This window comes from Artemia sp. Qi Xiang Cuo, chromosome 20 (assembly GCF_049724085.1).
Source record: "Artemia sp. Qi Xiang Cuo chromosome 20, ASM4972408v1, whole genome shotgun sequence".
Classification (NCBI taxonomy): domain Eukaryota; kingdom Metazoa; phylum Arthropoda; class Branchiopoda; order Anostraca; family Artemiidae; genus Artemia; species Artemia sp. Qi Xiang Cuo.
In genome coordinates this window covers 8,189,752-8,197,264 of record NC_142813.1, presented here as the reverse complement: position 1 = coordinate 8,197,264, position 7,513 = coordinate 8,189,752, and positions in this window count along the sequence as shown.

Below are 7,513 nucleotides of genomic sequence, written 5' to 3'. Positions count from 1 at the left end.
CCAATATGCCAGATAGTTATAAGCCAGCCATAACAAAAACCTTTTAGCTAAAAACGATAATAAATATCTACTTTTCAATTATGTGTGTCATGGTTTTAAACAGGCGTGATTTGGTCGAAATTTCTTTTTACCCTGGCATATAGACATCACCATTGACTGATTATAATAGCCTAATTTACCTGTCTCATATCCGGCCAACCCCAATTAACTCCTCTTATTGGGTTTAATTATTTTTATTATTTAGTTGTTTTTTTTTTATTTTTTACTGATGCAAAGACTATGCAAAAGGTGATACACCAGTGCTGGTAAATTTCTTCATCTAACCCTCTCCATATAACCCCCTCCATCACAATTTTGAATACAGTTTAAAGTCCAAACGCCTCACTTTTTACAAAAATTAGAGTTTTGTCCCTGCTTAAAGCAACCCAGATTTGGATATCGTCAGATGTTAATTATATTCACCAAATCAAACCAAATCCGCCTAGATAATTCTTTTATTGACTTTATTATTATTATTTAACGTTTCTCGCATGCCTAGGTTTTATTTTTCAATCACCATTATAACAAAGCGGAATGAATAAGCAATTCTGTAATTGAGAAGGATCATTCAACTAAGCTAAACTAATTTGTAGGTTTTTGGGTTTCTTAGTTAAGTATTCTTTTTAAATCAAAATGTCTAAACAGCCGTTATAAGAACACGCGAATTTTATCATATATATGTAACCCATTGTCAATCCGAAAGACATATGAGTAGAACCCCCTTATTGACTCCCACGGGGCACAACTGCTGCCACCTACAACTTTTTTACATAATTTATGCATGTTTTTATGGTTTTTGTCAGTGAGAATGAAAAAACAGGATTTTTCTCACTTGAAAAAACAGGATTTTTCTCACTTTTATGGATGTTTCTTGGACGGTTATGTGTGTTGGTCAATTTATTTGATATTTTTCATGGATGTCAACAGTAATCTATGTATGTTTTATGTTTTTTGTCAGTGAGAATGAAAAAACATGATTTTTCTCACTTTGATGGATGTTTCTTGGAGAATTGTTTCCGGATGAAGTTTATTAATGTCCGACAGATGATGTCAAGGTTGATTGATTTGTCACGAAAGGGGAATTATCTCCAGGCGAATGTTTTGATCTTAGAGATGAAAAGATTAACGCGGGAAAGGGTTTCCCAGTAATTTCAAATCTGACAGCGAAGGGATGTCAAAAACAAAAGGAACACGCAGAAATTACGTTTAGGGATTATTTGAGCGAAACAGTTTTAGACATTTTAGGGAATTATTTCGGCGAAACAGTTAGAGACATTTTCAAAGATGATTTTAGAAGATGTTTTAGAAGAGGATTTGAGGGTGAAACTCTGTGGTCGTTATAATACACAAGTTGTATTTGAACAGTGTCGTGAGGTCACCTACCCCAACCCCAAAGGGCCCCGATCCCCCTACCCCAGCCCCAAAGGACCCTCCTACACCAACCCCAAAGGGCCCTGATCCCCCTACCCCGAAGGAAGCCCCCGGCCCCCAAAGGTCCCGCGTGCTCCCAAAGAACCTCCCGGCCCCCCAAGGGTCCCCCGGCGCCCCAAAGCCCCCCGAGCCCCCGTTTTTTAATATTTTTTTAGAAAACATGATTTTTCTCTGTTTGATGGATGTTTCTTGGAGAATTGTTTCCGGGCAAAGTTTATTAATTTCTGACTGATGATGTCAAGGTTGATTAATGTCTTTGGATTTTGTCCAGGAGAATTGTTTCCGGGTGAAGTTTATTAATGTCTGACAGATTTTGTCAAGGTTGATTGATTTGTCACGAAAGGGGAATTATCTCCGGGTGAATGTTTTGATCTTAGAGATGAAGAGATTAACCCGGGAAAGGGTTTCCTAGAAATTTCAAATGTGACAGCGCAGGGATGTCAAAAACAAAAGGAACTCGCAGAAATTACGTTTAGGGATTATTTGGGCGAGACCGTTTTAGACATTTTAGGGAATTATTTTGGCGAAACAGTTAGAGACATTTTAAAAGATAATTTTAGAAGATGTTTTAGAAGAGGATTTGAGGGTGAAACTCTGTGGTCGTTATAATACACAAGTTCTATTTGAATAGTGTCGTGAGGTCCTCTATCACAGCCCCAAAGGGCTCTGATCCTCCTACCCCAGCCCCAAAGGGCCCCCCTACCCCAACCCCAGAGGACCCTCCAACCCCAACCCCAAAGGGCCCCGATCCCCCTACCCCGAAGGAAGCCTCCGGCCCCCAAAGGTCCCCCGGGATCCCAAAGGACCACCCGGCCCCCCAAGGGCCCCCCAGACCCCCAACTTTTTTGCCCCCCATTTTTTAATACTTTTTAGTTTGCGCATTTTGAGACAAAACGACCCCATCCCCCCAACTCTTTGGCTCTTTGTCTGGAATGGGATGAAGTATATGCAAGATATGTGATATCCTTGAGCAAATTTAAAATGGAGGATCAATTATGTTTCGCTGCAAAAGTTGATATAGTGCATGTGAATAGAATTCAATATGCTTTAAGTGCATTTGTGAAACATATCGAAGACAATAAACTGTATCGCTAATTGTACATGCTTAGTATTATTGTTGTTGTAATTATTCAATAAAATTGTTTCGAAATCGAAAATGTTCCCTTTCTTTTCGGGTCTGGTTAGAATGCTAGGGCTAACGATTCTCCTTCTAAGCCAATCAGGGGGCTGGTTACATATAAGCGGTGGAGGATCGCAGAGAATATATGAAAAGGATTTTTGCTATAGTTTTTTTATTAGTCTGTGAATAGAATTCAATGGAGTAAGAAATCATTAAGTTCTTAGTTAGCAGTGTGATAACATGAGTGAACAAGTTGAGTTAGAAATATCCTTTTATTGCAATTGTTCTATTTGTAAAGGTCATTTTCATGATTTTGAACATTCTCTTGAACCTACTGTTTGTTCAGACAGCATAGAGGCAGAGATAGATGAGAAGAATCTAGAGGAAATGAGAAGAAAATTACATGTGATATGGAGAGAAATTTATATCGATCGCAAGTAAGCTCACATAAAACATGGTTTGATATGACAGAAAAGGAAGATCAAATGAAGAGACTGGGAAAAGAGGGATGTCTATATAGCGTAAAAGACAGCAGTGAAAACCCAATGAAAAATGTGTATAGAGCAAGATATAACTCTGAATATTATGATGAATATGTTCTAAGAGAAGAGAAAACTGGCTATTTAAGAGACAACATAAGAGGTCATTCTATGAAAAGGATTTTAAGCAACGAAAACCATGTTGGAAGAGTTCTCATATATGATTTAACGATAAACCTAATTATTGATATGTATAATGAGTTTTATATTATAATCATACAATAAATTTGATTATACTATTTTAATTTTCACATATTAGTTATATATAGACTAAGGATGTCATCAGAGACTTCTGTGCATGAATAGTTTAGATTGAATAGATCAGCCTTTAGTTTTCTATCAAAGATAAAAATAAATCATTCTTCAAATATTTATTCTGTTGCTATATCAATATTTATTACAGTTTTCATGTATATTATCTCAGGTTCAACTATTTGAACCTCGTCTTCTTCCTCCAATGGCATAATATCTATGAGAGAGGGTGTCTCCTGAGATTGAGTTTATACCACCTCCTCAAATAAATCGTTGCGTACTCGAAGTGTCGGTAAACTGGTTCTCAGTTGCCAGACATCTTCGATCTGCCACATTCGACCCGAAGGCCCACTCCTTCAAAAGATCCTCTGATAAACATGTGCAGAGAAGCTGTTCCTTCTCCTCAAGTGAGCTTTTATTTGATAGTAGGACTCCTGCCAAATACTATAGCAATAATAAATTTTCTTTGTTTTTTCCAAAAACATTTTCTGACAATTTTGAATTATTTTAGCTAAAAGTGTTGTTTTCCCCGACATTAAGGGACCACACAGAAACGACTTGAAGGGTGTTTTAAATTGATACATGCTGCTGCTGCTGACAACCGTCGGACTACAACTAAGTGTAGATCATATGTGTCCAGTGAATAAGTAGTAGTAGTAATTTTCCCATAGATCTATCTAGTACAAGTACAACAAAAAACATATTTTCATGGTCATTTATTTGACATGAAAACTCTATTTGCTCAACATGAACAACAACAACATAAGAATAACACTTGTTCAACAAGAACCTGAGAAAAAACAATATTTCATGGTCATTTATTCAACATGAAAACTCTGTTTGTTCAACATGAAAAACAACAACATAAAAATGTTGTACTTTATGTGCAACATAAAAAAACACTTTTGTTCAAACATGTACATGTACAGGAACAACAACACTTATTGTCTTAAAAAAAACACTTTTTGTCCAGCATCACTTTATGTACATTAGCACAGTAGCACACTTTTTGTACAACAGCACTTGAAAACAACAGAAAAAACACATGGGAAAACAAAACACTTAAAAAAAATTGATAGCACAGTTGAACATTATGAATTTAAAAGGACCCCCCCCCCCCCCGGGGCCGCGGGGCTGAAGGCCGGCTGCAAATGGGACCCCCCAACCCCCGGGGGTGGCCACGGGCAGGAACCCCCCCCCCCGGGGGCCAAAGGCCAGCCACGGGCGGGACCCCCCACCCCCGGGGGCGGCCGCGGGGGCGAAACAGTACAATAGTTGTCGTCGCTGCGGCAGGTTAGGTTGGGTTAGTTATGGTGGTTAGATTGGGTTAGTTAATTTATGAAAGGTTGGTGGTTGGGTTAGTTAATTTATGAAAGGTTGGTGATGTTTAGGTTAGGTTAAGTTAGTGGTTAGGCTAATTTATCCAGACCAAGTTGATTGCGATAGTCTATGCATTCAACCTGGTCTGAAATAAGGTAGTGTCCATGAGGTAGCACACTTACACCATTCTCAAGCACATAGACTTTGTCGGATATACATGACATTGCATTTTTTTCCACTCTCAGAGTATAATTTCTATACTGTAGAGAGCGAATTTCAAGCACTTGTGCTCTCGGCACTAGGCTACTTTCTACACAGTCTCTGTACACGCTCATGTTGAAATTGCTCTTTACAAAGTGTTTAGGCATCCCTTTACACGCCTGCTTTTCATCCCCATTATTAGTTTCAACACAATAAACTTTAGGACCCGGGAACACCCCCCTGGATATTAAATCACTCCCCTTCTCTGATTTTAACATTAGTAGTTGGTTGGGGGCTTGACGTTTCACCAACTCGGGGTAGAGGGATGGATTCCAGTTGGTGAAATCCATCCGCGAGCTGATGTGTTCCCTATTTTCTAGATCACCCAATAAATCCCTGGTTTTTACTTTTAACAGCAGAGAATCTGTATCCCCATAGTAAACTTGAACCTCCCCCCCCCGTGGCCATTGCACCTTGCACACATTGTAAAAAAACGACAACATGAAATTTTTGGAAATTTCAAGTACTGAACTACCTCCTGCTATATTCTTGTTCAGTACCATATTTCGCTTTTTCCTGTGTAGGAGAACCATGCCAACCTCTATGTTCGTGAAAGATGTAAAATTTGGGTCGGCAATAATTCATGCACACTCTAGAGGGTCAGTCAAGACATCGCAGCGAGATCTGTTACGTACGCTTTCACACATTTTGTCAAACGCTGGATTTTAGATGAGTTTGTACATTTCCTTATCTACTTTGGAGTTTGCCCTAGAGCGTTTATAAAAAAAAGTGTCGATAATCGTTTTTAAATATGGTTTCTGATTGAACTGCAGGACCCTATGTATTTTGGTGACCTTGAAACCATTGTTCACCATCCAGTGTAAAAGCACATGGTGAACAACGATATTCTCCTTAGGGTCCAAATCAGCAATCAGTTTTTGCTTAGAGGGGGTCCAGTGCATCCCCATATCCTCAACCAATGATCGATTGTAGGGGCTCAGTGAAACCCTGGTCACTGGTCGATTGATACAGGGAAAAACAAAATCTCTGACGGAGTCATGAAGCGCCAGTGGAATATGCCTGTCAATTTCAAAGAACCATCCTTGTGGCCCATTGTCCTCGACGGTGGTAATGTCGGGGAACTCACAAGGATTCTCAAGCCATTGATAGTTCCCACACGGCAAAGAGTAGTGAGACATTGCTTAGGGGTACAATGAGCTCATGTCCAAGAACACTACATTTGACTTTACACCGGTGCTGTTTTGTCCGCTCGGATCGGTTGACAAGACGCGGTTCCCATGAAAAACATACCCTCCCCGCATTGAACTATCTACATAAAGTTGCTGATCTACGTCGGTGATTAGGCCTATTTCCTCCCCACTAATTTTTAAAATCAAATCCATCACCAAATGGGGCGTGGAAAAATAATAACCTATATCTAGCCCGAACTCTGAATAGATTTGGTCTGTGTTCTTGCAGACTATATCCAACAGAGTTAAAACGTCACTGGCCAAGTACAGTCTACAATAATCCCACCCATTTTTATAATTCCCCATAGACCACGCCTTCTTGGCAAACTCATAGTCCTCGGCTGTGCATTCACTGTTGGTGAGTGAATTGTAAAAAGCTTCAACTGGAGGTAGTTTCACCTCGCTTAAGCGAGCGCCAGCACAGTAATAGTCGTATGCGTATACACCTTTACAGGTTAATAGGTGATACATTTCACTGTCTGGAAAGTGCTGTTTAAGCAAAGGAAAACTATCAAAATTGTCGCTTTTCTGCACTTGAATCAATTGACTCAATGCCTTCGGAAAAAAAGGAATTTAAAAACCTGATTTTATTCCAACACGTATTCCCATTATTTACTACCTGCCATTTCAGCTCGAGAAGCAACAACTTCTCGGCCAATTTGGGAAAAATGTTATAGGTAAATGAATTATTTACCCATGGACTATCTACTCCCCCTCCCTCCCTTTGCATACGTGCCAGTCCCGTTAAAATAAATTTTAAATCATAATTTGCAATGTGAATAAAAACTGGAATAAAGAACTGCTGGCTAACATTTAAGTTACACGATTGATGCGCTACCCCTCTAAAATTACTACCTCCAGAGGATATTTCCTGCCACAAGTGAGTCTGATCTCTGACTTTCTCCCTCCCCCCTCTTTTCCCTTTAGTACCCTTATCCCCCTCTTCAAACTCACCCTTACAAACCCAACATATTTTTTTTATTTTTAATCGCGAGACGATCCTCTGCAGACAACACCATAGGGTAATGCGTATTTCTCAAGCGAGAAATAGCGCCATTAGCTGTGCCAATTAATTTAGTCAGTGCTTTGATCATGCACTCTCCCTCATCTAATGTTTCTACTATTTCTAACAACTGCATGGTTTTAGAACTGTCTCTTTGCGCATGGGCATATGACACTGCAATGGCTTGATGTTCTTTGATTCGGTTTGGAAATCGAGGATCGTTCACTTCCACCAGCTTAGCTTCACAATCCAACGAGATTTTGTTGCACTGGAGGAGGGTGTTTTAAAAAATTTTTAAACGTAAAATGGCCCTATCCCCTGAAACCGTTCCCACTGACTGATAGCCATGCCGTCTACA